Genomic DNA, 13,974 nt, shown 5'->3' on the forward strand with positions numbered 1-13,974 from the left:
TTTTGCCGTTATGCCAGATTGGCTAGGTTTATTTTCATGAACTTTGCATTGGTTTATGCCACATAATAAACCAAGTGAAAATTTAAAGAGACAGTGTTCCGCGTTTATGCAGCGGCCGTAAGGGCCTAGGGTACTCGGTAGCCAGGCCGGCAGTCTTCCAGAGAGGCGACGGTGGCAGTGGCCCAGCTCCATGGCCCTGGCCGAGCAGATGAAGGGGGTATGTACAGGGGATTCAAAGTCTTTATGTGACGCCACCTGTGGTGCCAGGTCAGGGATGACAAGCGCTGCTGTGTGGACCCTGGGGGATATATGGTATAGCAGCTGGGATGAAACACTTCCCACGGGTGAAGCAGCCCCCAGGGATTAAGAAAGCTTATATGAAGGATGGCGGCAGGGGAAACAGGGTGCAGAGAGCAGGGCGGCATCAGTGATGATAGTCACGGTGGTAGCACAGCTGCGGGGAGGCGTAGAAGAAGAAGACAGACACAAGGAATGCAGTCTGGTTACCTGTGCTGCAGAGAAAGCTGTGGAGTCCGGGGCACTGGTCACTAGGTCCAGGAGGGTCTGGTCAGCCTGGAAGAAATCGGAGTCCACCCCGTCAGGTGGGTTTGGAGGCCTGCCTGCTGCGCCTCTGCGTTGTGGGCCCCGCTGACTGTGAGCTATCATGCGGTCTCTTTTCTTCACTCCTGCCCTAAGCTCCGTACTAGCAGGCGGTTCGAGCCTATAATGGGTACTGCCATCTTGGGTGCAGCTCCAGGCTCTAGTTATGCCGCTGTGCTGCCGGGCTTCTGCTTGTGGCCAGAAAACTTGCAGTCTCCTGTCGATTCGGTTGCCAGGACGTGCAATCCCTGTACAACCCAGGACTCTGGCGTCCTCTACTCCGCTGCATGGGGTGAGCTCTTCACTTGCTTTGCTCCCCAGAACTTTCTCCTTCTCCCTCTGCTGCTTTCTACCCCTCTCCCTTCCCTCTCACACTCACTGACTAACTCCTCCCCCCAACCAGAAAAGGCAACTCTCCAAAATAGGGTGTAGAGCTCCTCCTTCAGGTCAAGGATCAGAACCTGTGTGTGTGACGCGCCCCTTGGGCCTTGGGGTATTCGATAGCTGGGCCGGTCGGTGCTGGGGGATGTCACGGTGGCAGTGACCCAGTCCGTGACCCAGGGCGGTCAAATAAAATAAAGGGAAAGTCAATTTTGGGGATAAAGTTTTTAGAGATAATGTTCGTGACGCCACCTGTGGTATGCAGCTATGTGGGGCCGCCGCTGCGGTGCAGATCCTCTGGAGCTGATGGTGACGCAGCAGAGTTGGTTCAGCTCTCCATGGGCAGAGCTTAGCTCCAGGGCAGTATATGATGATTTTATGAGGTAGATGTTTGTTGGTGTGGTGCAGTGCAGTGCAGGGCAGGTGATGGCGCAGCAATTATTCAAGGACACAGTGGGGTGCAGTCGTCAGGCTTTACTCACAGTTGTTCAAGACTCCAGGTTACAGTTACCGCCCACGTCATCCTGTGTCCTCCGGGGTAGGGGTTCAGCAAACCCTCAGGTATCTTAGGAGCACTTACACGGGACCCTGTTCTATGTACCTTTCCCGGTCGTCTCACTGTGCTGGCTTTCTCCCTCCTGCCCTGTGCCTCACGATCAGTGTCCCAAGCCAGTGGCCTCGGGCCTTGTCGGGCGACATGCTCTCAGTCCCCTGGACCCTATGTGGCCACCTTTTCGGCAATGTAATTGTGGATTTTGGCTGCAACACCTTGAAAATGCTGCAGCCTCCAGTTGGCTAGCTGAGCCTGGTTGTTCTCCACTAGTTTTGGGGCCAGTCCCCTTCAGTGGCCTGATCCCTCCACATCAGCGTGAATTCGGGCGCACGGGTGGCCTCCGCACTCGCTGTGCCCCTGGGATTCCTTCTGTCTTCCTGGAGCCCTCCTCACTGCTCCTCTCTTCTTTCCTCTCTCTCTCTCCCCCTGGGCCTCTCTGAATGGGCCCTCACTGAACTCCCCTCCTGCTCCAAGCACTGGAACAGGAGACTGGCTGAACTGCTCCCCTTGCTCCCCTGAGCAGAACTCTTACTAGACTCTCTCAACTCAACTCCTTCTCCTGACTGCCTCTAGAACCTTCTACCCTCCTTTTTATACTCCTACCCTCTGTGCTCCACTGAACTTCTTCCTCCACCCACCTCCTCTACCTAGTTCCACCCTCCAGCTAGGGACCAGGGACTGTGCTCTCCCTTAGGAGCAATCTCGCCCTTCCCTACTGAAGTGGAGTGTGTTGGATGTGGGTGTGTGGGTCCTGGGTAGTACTCCCTCCTTACTTGAGAGTGGGGTACCACACCTCTGGGTGAGATGCAGTACCTCTGTGGCAACTGGACCCGCATGGGTGCCACATGTGCATGTGGGGTTTACCTGACGTGGGGAGCTCCTCCTGCTTCCAAGCATAATATCACCTCTGGTGAAGGAGGCGACACTACTGTGGCAACCAGCCCATGGGTCGCCACATTTACCTCCATGTGCAGCCGAGTGAGTGGCTCTACCACAGGTGGTGTTAGAAGTGCGGGCAGCATTCCCAGCGAACACGTGTGACTGCTACAGGAGAAATTGCATGTACTGGTTGACGGGGGCAGTAAGCCAGGAGGCGGAGTCAGACAGAATGGAGGACCTGCTTAAACACCTTGTGAAGGCCCAACAGCAGCAACAGCAAGCCCAATAGCAGCAACAGCTGGCACATCAGGAGATGAGTAAGCTGTTGATGCAAGAGATCCAAAAACAGCACCAGCGGTTCCTGCAGCAGCAAGAAGACCAGTACTGACTGCAGCAGCAACAGATTGATCTGCTCACAGAGGCGATTCGTGGGAGGCCGGCAGCTCCTCCCTCAAATCCAGGTGATGACGACGCATACGTCCGGAAAGCGGTAAGACAAGCGAAGCAAAAGATGACTTCGGGCGATGATGTGGAAGCCTTTTTAACCATGTTTGAAAGGGTAGCAGAGCTGGAGAAGTTGCAGCAGGAGCAGTGGGCAAAAGTGTTGGCCCCCTATTTGACTGTGAAGCCCTAGAAGGCTTATTATGACCTGGGCTTACAGGAGGCCCATGAATATTCCAAATTAAAAACTGAGATACTTGCACGCTCGGGGGTGACTATGTCGGTCAAAGCTCAAAGTGTCCACCACTGGGCGTATTGCGGTGATAAACCCCCTCGCTCTCAAATGTTTGATCTGCTACATCTGGTACAGAAGTAGTTGCAGCCGGAGTCCTCCACCCCAGCCCAGATGGTAGAGCGGGTCGTAATGAACAGGTTGAACCACTCCCTCCCCAAACTGGTGCAGACCTGGGTTGTCCAGGGGTACCCTGAAATGCAGATGACCTAATGGGCCTAGTGGAAAGATACCAGGTGGTTGAGAAGGCCCTGAGGAAGCCAGACATTGTTGCATCCCCATACTGAGGTACCCAGAAGGAGCCCGAATCACAGAAAGGGGCGGAGCGTCCAAGGTCCAAAGTGGCGGGGGATGTGGTGCCTAAGGTCCCTGCGGGAGAGATAATTTGTTGTAGGTTTTACGGCCCTGGCCATGTAGCTGCCTGCTGCCCTCTGAACAGATGGACTGTAGCGTGTGGAGGGGCTGTTCGTATTATGCCCATCCAGCCTGCAGTGTGGACTGTCAGAAAAAAACAATGACAGAAACACAATGCACAAATACCCTGCAATAAATAAATAAACCGCTTCATTTATTTATTGCAGGGTATTTGTGTATTGTGTTTCTGTCTTTGTTTTTTTCTGTCTAATGGCCATGTGAGAACATGCTCTTACATGCTGCATGCACACCAATTCACATTCCAGTTCAGTTCTTCAGGTTTATTCAGTCTAATGTGCACAAGTGCATATAAGGGTGTGGCTGCCCTTTTCCTGAGCTAGAAAGTTTATTCATCTTGCTTCCCAGGTCTCTGCTTCCACTAGTGGTTCAGTCTTTCAGCCCTTATCCACATGTATGTCACTTGACAAATGGTAAGGTTTTAAATATTAGTTAGGACTGTCCCATAAGGGTTGCCGTAATGAAGTGGGTTGGCTTTTGCATTTTTTTTATCAAAATTATGTTAACTAAGTGCCCTTTATTATTTTCATGCACTATTCCAGTTTATTTATTTATAGCAGGGTATTTGTGTATTGTGTTTCTGTCTTTGTTTTCCTTCTGTTTAATGGCCATGTGTGAACATGCTCTTACATGCTGCATGCACACTTATTCACATTCCATTTCAGTTCTTCAGGTTTTTTCAGTCTAGTGTGGACTGTCAGCCGGGGAGGGGCCACAGGCTATGTCTCATAGCAATCAATGGGATACGGGTGATGGGACTCTTGGACCCGGGGAGTTAGGTGACTCTGATAAGGGCCACACTCCCCCAACAGTTGATCCCCGGGAAAAATGTGGGCTTCCGCTGTATCCACGGGGACGCCAAAGACTACTCTATTGCTAGAGTGACTATAAAAACTGACTGCGGCACTGAGTCACATGAGGTGGGCATAATGAAGGACCTGTTACACCCCGTGATAATAGGGCGGGACTTTAGACTGTTCTTGAAACTATGGCAGAAAGCAGGTGTACCACATGACAATTTTGAATCCCCAACGCTATATGAGATGGATGAATTTCCCCTGTGTGTCCTTGCCGGCGACGAGGATGAGACGGTGACCCAAGGGGCCAAGATTCCTGAGTTGGGGGTTTCTGGGGGGAATTTTGGAACTGCTCAGATGCAGGACCCCACATTGAAAAATCCATTTGAAAATGTGTCTGTGATAAATGGGGTTGCTCAAGAGCCGAGGGCTGACACCAGGTTCCATATTTCACCCTAAATGAGGAACCACTTTATCGGGTCACTAAACCGAGAGGGGAAGTGGAAGAGCGGTTGGTGGTGCCGGGTCCCTAGAGGCATAGGGTGTTAGACCTGGCCCATTCTCATATCTTGGACATCTGGGAGTAGAAAAAACCCAAGAGCAGGTACTGCAGAGGTTCTACTGGCCCGGATGTCACAGAGAGATTGGTAATTACTGCCGGTTCTGCCCCACCTGTCAGATAACTGCTCCTGTGTCCATCTTCCAAAGCCCTCTAGTGCCATTGCCTATTATAGAGGTCCCATTTGATCGGATTGCCATGGACCTTGTCAGGCCCCTGGTTAAGTCTGCCAGGGGGCACCAATACATCCTGGTAGTGTTGAACTATGCAACTCAGTATTCGAAGGCGGTACCGTTGAGAAACTCCTGTGCCAGGAGTATCGCCAGAGAGCTTCTGCATATTTTCTACCGGACGGGCCTGCCAAAGAAGATTCTGACAGACCAGGGAACTCCTTTTATGTCGAAGGTGATGAGGGAGTTGTGTAAGGCTCTCCAGATTACAGAACTCCAGACAACAGTATGCCATCCGCAGACGGACGGCCTGGTGGGGAGATTCAACAAGACCTTGAAATCTATGCTGAAGAAGGTCGTAGAGAAGGATGGGCGAGACTGGGATTGCCTGTTGCCATACCTGTTGTTCTCCATTAGGGACGTTCCCCAGAGCTCTATGGGAGTCTCACTGTTCGAGCTGCTATATGGACAGCACCCTCGGGGACTTCTGGGCATAGCGAAGGAGACTTGGGAAGCAGAGGTAACGCCCCACCGGAGCGTCATAGAGCATGTGACCCAAATGCAGGACCGTATCTCGAGTGTGATGCCAATTGTGAAGGAGGGCCTCCTACAGGCACAAGAAGCCCAAGCGAGAGTCTACAATCGAGCCGCAAGGCTGAGACACTACAGCCCTGGAGACCAGGTACTTGTATTAGTACCCACAGTCGAAAGTAAGTTTTTGGCCAAGTGGCAATGGCCGAACGAGATGGTCGAGAAGTTGAATGAAGTCAACTATAAAATCCACCAGCCAGAAAGAAGAAAGCCATACCAGATCTACCACATCAACTTGCTTAAACCATGGCGGGACAGGAAACCGGTGGAAGCTACGTGTCTGGGGGCCATTCCTGACGCCAGGGTCGAGGATGTCACAGTGGCAGAGGCACTATCACTGGCCCAAAAACAACAGTGCGGAGAACTGCTGCAGAGAAACAGAGACCTGTTCTCAGAGTTGCCCGGATGTACGCAGGTTGTGGACCATGAGATCTTGACGGAACCGCATGTACGGGTGAACCAGAGACCATATTGATTCCCTGAAGCCCACCGTGAGGTGATTTCCAAGGAGGTGCGGAGAATGTTGAGCCTGGGCGTCATCGAAGAGTCTAAGAGTGGCTGGCCCAGCTCCATTTTTCTTGTTCCGAAGCCGGACGGAGAATGGCATTTCTGTAACGATTACAGAAAACTGAACTAAGTGTCTAAGTTTGATGCCTATCCGATGCCCCTGGTCGATGAACTTATTGAAAGGCTAGGGCCTGCCAGGTACATCACTACCCTGGACCTAAACAAAGGGGTACTGGCAAATCCTCCTGTCTCCAAGTGCTAAGGAGAAGATGGCTTTCTCTACACACGATGGGTGCTTTCAGTACACAAGGATGTCGTTCGGTCTGCAGGGTGCCCCAGCTACCTTCCAGATGGCCATGGACCGGATCCTAGCCTCGCACAAGAAGTACGCCGCCGCTTACCTGGATGACATCGTGATCTTCAGCCCAGATTGGGGAAGTCACCTACAGAAGGTCCAGGCAGTACTGGATGGGCTGAGGAAGGTTGGCTTTACCATAAACCCGAAAAAGTGCGCTATGGTTAAAGAAGAGGCGAAATACTTGGGCTACATGGTTGGAAGGGGCAAAATAAAGCCGCAAGTGAAGAAAGTTGAAGCAATCCAAAAGTGGCCTCAACCGGCCTCCAAAAAACAGGTTCGGGCATTTCTGGGAATTGTGTGATACTATCGGTAATTTATCCCGAATTTCGCGATGATAGCCACACCCCTGACCGACCTGCTTAAAGGGACGAAGACAACGATGGCCAAATGGTCTGAGGAAGCGGAGGGAGCGTTCCAGGAATTGAAACTCTCCCTGTGTAAGCAGCCGGTCTTGATTGCTCCTGACTTCAACAAGGAGTTCATAGTCCAGACGGACGCCTCGGAGGTCGGGTTAGGGGTCCTGTTGTCCCAAGAAGTGAACGGGGAGGAACATCCCATCCTGTATTTGAGCAGGAAACTCTCTGCCTGTGAGAAAAACTATGCCATCATAGAAAAAGAGTGCCTGGCCGTTAAGTGGGCAGTTGACACCCTGAGGTATTACCTTTTAGGCTGAAAGTTTAGGTTAGTGTCAGACCATGCACCCCTTAGATGGATGAGGGAGAGTATGGGGAAGAATGCCCGAGTTACTTGGTGGTTTCTATTGCTCCAGGACTATAGTTTTCATGTGGAGCACAGGCCCGGGAAACTACATGGTAACGTTGATGCCCTGTCCAGACTTCCATGCTTAATAAGTGTAGGTGCCAAAACACCCGGCTTTGGGCAGAGGGGGGGGATATGTGACTGAGTCACAGGCAGAATACTGAAGGGGAGAAATGTGTCACTGAGACTTTTAGCATCAGTGATGTGAAAACATGTACGTTTTCTCCTGCACATTAAGTGCAAAGAGGGTTAATAACCAGTAGTTACAAGGGCATGCTTTGCAGGTGGTTGGCTAAGTGCTGGGAGGGAGTCATCCACCCTATCTCCTCTCCAGGTCATGGTTTGGGGGCTATAAAGAGCCAGCATGTGGACTCAGAACGTATTTAGTACCTGGAGATCAGCTCCAGAGTGAGGAGCTCATGTTTGGTTGTGCTTATATGAACCACGTGTTTTGCTAATCCTGAGTGGCCCGACGCCACTGAACATTTTCTTACTTTGTTTTGCCGTTATGACAGATTGGCTATGTTTATTTTCATGAACTTTGCCTTGGTTTATGCCGCATAATAAACCAAGTGAAAATTTAAAGAAACAGTGTTTCGCGTTTACCTCCATGTGCAGACGAGTGAGCGGATCTACCACAATACATATAAATATACATATATATATATATATATATACATATACAGTAGTATCACCAGAAGCCGCATGATGAAGAGTAGGAGAGATGTCTGGCTGTGTATAGCTAGCACTGATATCCCCGGTAGCAGCATATAGATATAACATGATGGATAGTTGGATAGTTAGGAGATGCCCAGCTTTGCGTGGGTAATCGGGACTGTCGGGAGCAGAACAGTATAGAACACAACAGACAGGCAGTGAGATCCTAAGGCCGACCTAATCATTGACATGACAGTATGCCCATGACAAAATGGGTCAGTTCGTGCCATTGGTCCAATCCTTTGACCCAGAAGTCTATGGGGTTGGGGCTAAGGGTATCTACCAAAGAAAGGGAGCAGGGAGGGTTCTACTGGTCAGACATGTGGTCATCAGACATCTGCTTAGTAAATGTTTTGCTGAGCAGGAAACACAGTTTATCCTGGTAATGACTGCCTTTTGGAAGCCTGAAAAAAATCCCTCATTTTACTTTTATAGAGAGGACTATGTAATAGCTATCCCTTTGTTTCATACTCTTAATATGTCAGCTATCCCAAAAGCAATCAAGCATTCAGCTTTCCATGCCTGTCATCAGTACCAAGGGACCCATTGGCTCACTTTCTGCAACCCCCTGAAATATTTGGTCATCATGGCTAGCATCATCAATTTCACTCCTAATGTCATAGACCTGATCTTCCTCCATCCTCTGTTGCATCATTGTGTTTTTTCCAAGATAAATATAAGAGATTTGACATCACAGTTCTTCCTACTGACAAATTTAGAGAACTCTTTGAAGGGCTTTAGTATGCAACATGCAACCAGTGAAGGATTTCATAGCAACCCATTCTCCTGTTTGCCTACTGCATGATATAATCAGACACCACTTTAGGGTGCTTCTACAGGTGCTCTAATGCATGCAGCGTTAAATTACACAGGGTTGAGACATCACAAATCAGGCATCACTCATGGAGACCTTTCTGTTTTTGCAAAGCCTGAAGGGCGTGCTTCGCCACATAAGAATGATTGGGATAACCATACACTTTCCTGGCCATTACCACCACCATGACCACCACCTTCCTCAAGCAGGTATATTTTTTAAAAAAATTATCAAGATTAAATCCAGGACATGCATCAAGCAGTAAGTGTGAGTTGTTTTGCCCAAACGTAAGATAAACATAATATTTTGGACATTGACGTGACAATGTCCAGTTTCAGTCGACAGTGAACCATCCAGTTTGAGATTTGATGTCTAATGAACAGCAGCAAACTCGTTAACTGTTTGGCCTTTGTTACTCATGCTTACAAGTTATAAATCTTCCAGCGAGGCTGAGTTCACGCCATTATTTCTTGAACACCAGTGGACTCTGCTAAGTGATATGGCAGAGACTGCACCACCTGCAACGTGACTAGGTGTGAATTGAGTTGGAACATAAGTGAATGTCTGGGAACTTACACCTGTTTCAGATATGGATATCTGGTAGTTCAACAAAGAAGGAGGAGGAGTAGTCAAAAGATGACAAGTAGCAGTTGTGGATGACGATCTTGGTGACGATTACACCAATCACTTGAGGAAGTTGGCTAGCTACCAGAAAGATAATCATGAGGAGAAAGGGAAGGTGGAAAACTTGAGCCTTGTGCAGCTAACAAAATTAATCCCTCTTCCCAAAAAAGAAGATACAGAAAAACATGACAGATAGACCGCAGTATTGTTGTGACATTTACCAATGGCAAATTGGACTACTAAAACAGATATACAGAAAGTTAAGAGCGTTTACATTTTTTTAAAGTTGAAGTACTGTATTTTTCAGACTATAAAACGCATCGGATTTTGGGGTGGAAAACAGGAAAAAAAGATTTTTATCAGACGGGGGTCCATCTTATATTCCAAATTTAAGATATCTTCCCTGGGGAGCAGGATTACAGGAGGCATGGACCCTTTCTTAGGAAGCTGGCGGCAGCAGAAGTGGAGCAATGCTGTGGGCCCTGAGTGGGAGAAGGGGGTATCCCAGCAGTGCGATGCTGCAAGCCCGGTGTCGGTGGTGAGGCAGAGCAGAGTGCGTTGCGTGGAGCAGGGTTCCTTCCTCAGGAAGCCGGTGGCGGCAGAAGTGTGGCAATGCTGCTGGCCCGGTGTTGGCAGTGAGCAGAGCGGAGTGCATCATTGCTTTCCCTGTAGCCATTTTCTTGAAGCCATTGGGCCGAGATCCCAGTCTGAGCATGCGCCGCCTCCGGCGGCCATTTTCCTGAAACCGTGGGCTTCAGGGAAATGGCGGCTGGAGGTAGCGCATGCGCAGATTGAGATCTTGGCTGGGCCAAGATCCCAATCTGCACTCGCACTGCCTCCAGGGGCCCACGGCTTCAGCAGGATGGCCACCGGGAAACCAATGATGCACTCCGCCAGCTTCCTGAGGAAGGGAACCTGCTCCACCACTGCCGCAACTCCCTCGATCAGCCTGCATTCGGACTATAAGGTGCACCCCCCATTTTCTTCCCAAAGTTGGGGGGGGGAGGGTGTCTTATAGTCCGAAAAATATGGTAAACTTCAAGTAGTACACAATAAATGCAAAAAATTCAGCTCCAACGTGAAGCAGTGTGATGATGCCAGCCAGCTTCTGACATCATCACACCGCTGCCGAGGCAGAGGAGTAGAAACAGCACAGGCAGTGGTAAGTGCTCCAGGAGGAGCTGAAGACTTTAAATGCTTCATCATTGTGAACAGGAGGGGGAGCAATTTTGAAAGGGCCCATAGTTTTGCTCCTGGCAGTTTGGAGGATGGGGGCTAATTTATTCAGAGGAGAAGAGTATGTTTGTGTGTGGGGGGATATTTTGCATAATGGCAGTGTGTGTGGGGGGTATTTTGCAGATGAGCAGTGTGTGCAGGGGATATTTTGCAGATGGACAGTGTGTGTGTGGGGTGGGGAATTTTGCAAAGTGCAGAGTGTGTGTGGAGGGGATATTTTGTAGAGAGGCAGTGTGTGTGGGGGATCCTTTGCAGACAGGCAGTGTGTGTGTGGGGGGGATATTTTGTAGAAAGACAGTCTGTGTGGGGAGATATTTTTCAGAGGGGGCAGTTTATGTGTGTATGGGGGGATATTTTGCAGAGGGCTAGTGTGTGTATGTGTGGGAAAGATATTTTGAAGAGGGCAATGTATGTGTGTGGGAGGGATATTTGCAGAGGGGCACTGTATGTGTGTATGGGTGGATATTTTGCAGTGGGGCAGTGTGTGTGGGGGGATATTTTGCAGAGGGGCAGTGTATGTGTGTGGGGTGATATTTTTCAAAGGAGCAGTGTGTGTGGGAGGATATTATGGAGCAGGGCAGTGAAGGGGTGATATTTTGTACATGTAGCACAGCAATTATTTTTTCAGGGGCACAGCATGGGAGATATTTATGGGGCAGTATAATTATACTTTTATTTTTATGGGCACCGTGTTCGGGTTTGCTGCTGAATATGAAGAAGAGGGAATTCTTCAGAGATGAGCTCTGGGCATGAAATCTCATAATAAAGTCTGTGCTACATGGACTCAAAAGGGATGGGAATGACTTCAGAGAAGATGTCACCCATAAGGTACCTAGATGTAAATATTAGGTGTGATTCTTCTGGCATCTCATTAGTACTGTGGTTCCTGTATGGACCTCAGTCTGATGATGACTGGTAACAGCAACTCTCAGCTTGGTGATTTACATGTATAAATGGTGGGTTTGGAGCTGCATTCATGTGCTAGCGGTAGTTCTGACACTTTATTCATGTATTCACGGTGGTTCTGGCACTGCATTCATGTGCTGACAGTGAGTCTGGCATTGCAATTATGTACTGATGGTGGTTCTGGTGCTGCATTGATGCATTGACTGTGGTTCTGGCACTACATTCATGTATAATCGGTGCTTATAGAGCTGCATTCATGTGCTGAAGGTGGGTCTGTTGCTGCATTCATGTGCTGACGATGATTCTGGCACTGCATTCATGTGCTGACAGTGGTCCTGGCACTGCATTCATGTGCTGACAATGGTTCTGGCGCTGCATTCATGTGCATTCATGTCTGTGGCTCTGATATTGTACATACAGTACAGACCAAAAGTTTGGACACACCTTCTCATTTAAAGATTTTTCTGTATTTTCTTGACTATGAAAATTGTACATTCACACTGTAGGCATCAAAACTATGAATTAACACATGTGGAATTATATACTTAACAAAAAAGTGTGAAACCACTGAAAATATGTCTTATATTCTAGGTTCTTCAAAGTAGCCACCTTTTGCTTTGATGACTGCTTTGCACACTCTTGGCATTCTCTTGATGAGCTTCAAGAGGTAGTCACCGGAAATGGTCTTCCAAAAATCTTGAAGGAGTTCCCAGAGATGCTTAGCACTTGTTGGCCCTTTTGCCTTCACTCTGCGGTCCAGCTCACCCCAAACCATCTCGATTGGGTTCAGGTCTGGTGACTGCAGAGGCCAGGTCATCTGGCGTAGCACCCCATCACTCTCCTCCTTGGTCAAATAGCCCTTACATAGCCTGGAGGTGTGTTTGGGGTCATTGTCCTGTTGAAAAATAAATGATGGTCCAACTAAACGCAAACCGGATGGAACAGCATGCAGCTGCAAGATGTTGTGGTAGCTATGCTGTTTCAGTATGCCTTCAATTTTGAATAAATCCCCAACAGTGTCACCAGCAAAGCACCCCACACCATCACACCTCCTCCTCCATGCTTCACGGTGGGAACCAGGCATGTAGAGTCCATCCGTTCACCTTTTCTGCGTCGCACAAAGACACGGTGGTTGGAACCAAAGATCTCAAATTTGGACTCATCAGACCAAAGCACAGATTTTCACTGGTCTAATGTCCAATCCTTGTGCTCTTTAGCCCAAACAAGTCTCTTCTGCTTGTTGCCTGCCCTTAGCAGTGGTTTCCTAGCATCTATTTTACCATGAAGGCCTACTGCACAAAGTCTCCTCCTAACAGCTGTTGAAGAGATGTGTCTGCTGCTAGAACTTTGTGTGGCATTGACCTGGTCTCTAATCTGAGCTGCTGTTAACCTGCGATTTCTGAGGTTGGTGACTCGGATAAACTTATCCTCAGAAGCAGAGGTGACTCTTGGTCTTTCTTTCCTGGGGCGGTCCTCATTTGAGCCAGTTTCTTTGCAGCGCTTGATGGTTTTTGCAACTGCACTTGGGGACACTTTCAAAGTTTTCCCAATTTTTGGCACTGACTGACCTTCATTTCTTAAAGTAATGATGGCCACTCGTTTTTCTTTACTTAGCTGCTTTTTTCTTTCCATAATACAAATTCTAACAGTCTATTCAGTAGGACTATCAGCTGTGTATCCACCTGAATTCTGCACAACACAACTGATGGACCCAACCCCATTTATAAGGCAAGAATTCCCACTTATTAAACCTGACAAGGCACACCTGTGAAGTGAAAACCATTTCCGGTGACTACCTCTTGAAGCTCATCAAGAGAATGCCAAGAGTGTGCAAAGCAGTCATCAAAGCAAAAGGTGGCTACTTTGAAGAACCTAGAATATAAGACATATTTTCAGTTGTTTCACACTTTTTTGTTAAGTATATAATTCCACATGTGTTAATTCATAGTTTTGATGCCTTCAGTGTGAATGTACAATTTTCATAGTCATGAAAATACAGAAAAATCTTTAAATGAGAAGGTGTGTCCAAACTTTTGGTCTGTACTGTATGTAGCATTCAAAAATGAGCTTCATGGCTAGGTTAAAACTTAAAAATCTTCAAAATTTTGAGTTTTGACATGACATTTGTTTTTTTGTTGTAGTGTGGCAAAATGCACTGTCTTGCCACACTTTTGAAAAATTGCAGCAAAAAACACTGCTATGTGTTGCAAGGTTGCAGCCGGACAGGTCGTGGATAGGAGGTATGTGTCCGCAAGGTGCCTAGCCTTGGTGATGTAGGACTCGGAAAAGCAGGCTCCAGCACACATAGTGCTGAGAGGAGTTTAATGGGTCCGGATTATAGGGCCGGGTTTTACGAGC

This window comes from Phyllobates terribilis, unplaced genomic scaffold (genome assembly GCF_046119375.1).
Source record: "Phyllobates terribilis strain yellow unplaced genomic scaffold, ASM4611937v1 Scaffold_7__3_contigs__length_470593459, whole genome shotgun sequence".
Taxonomy (NCBI): Eukaryota; Metazoa; Chordata; class Amphibia; order Anura; family Dendrobatidae; genus Phyllobates; species Phyllobates terribilis.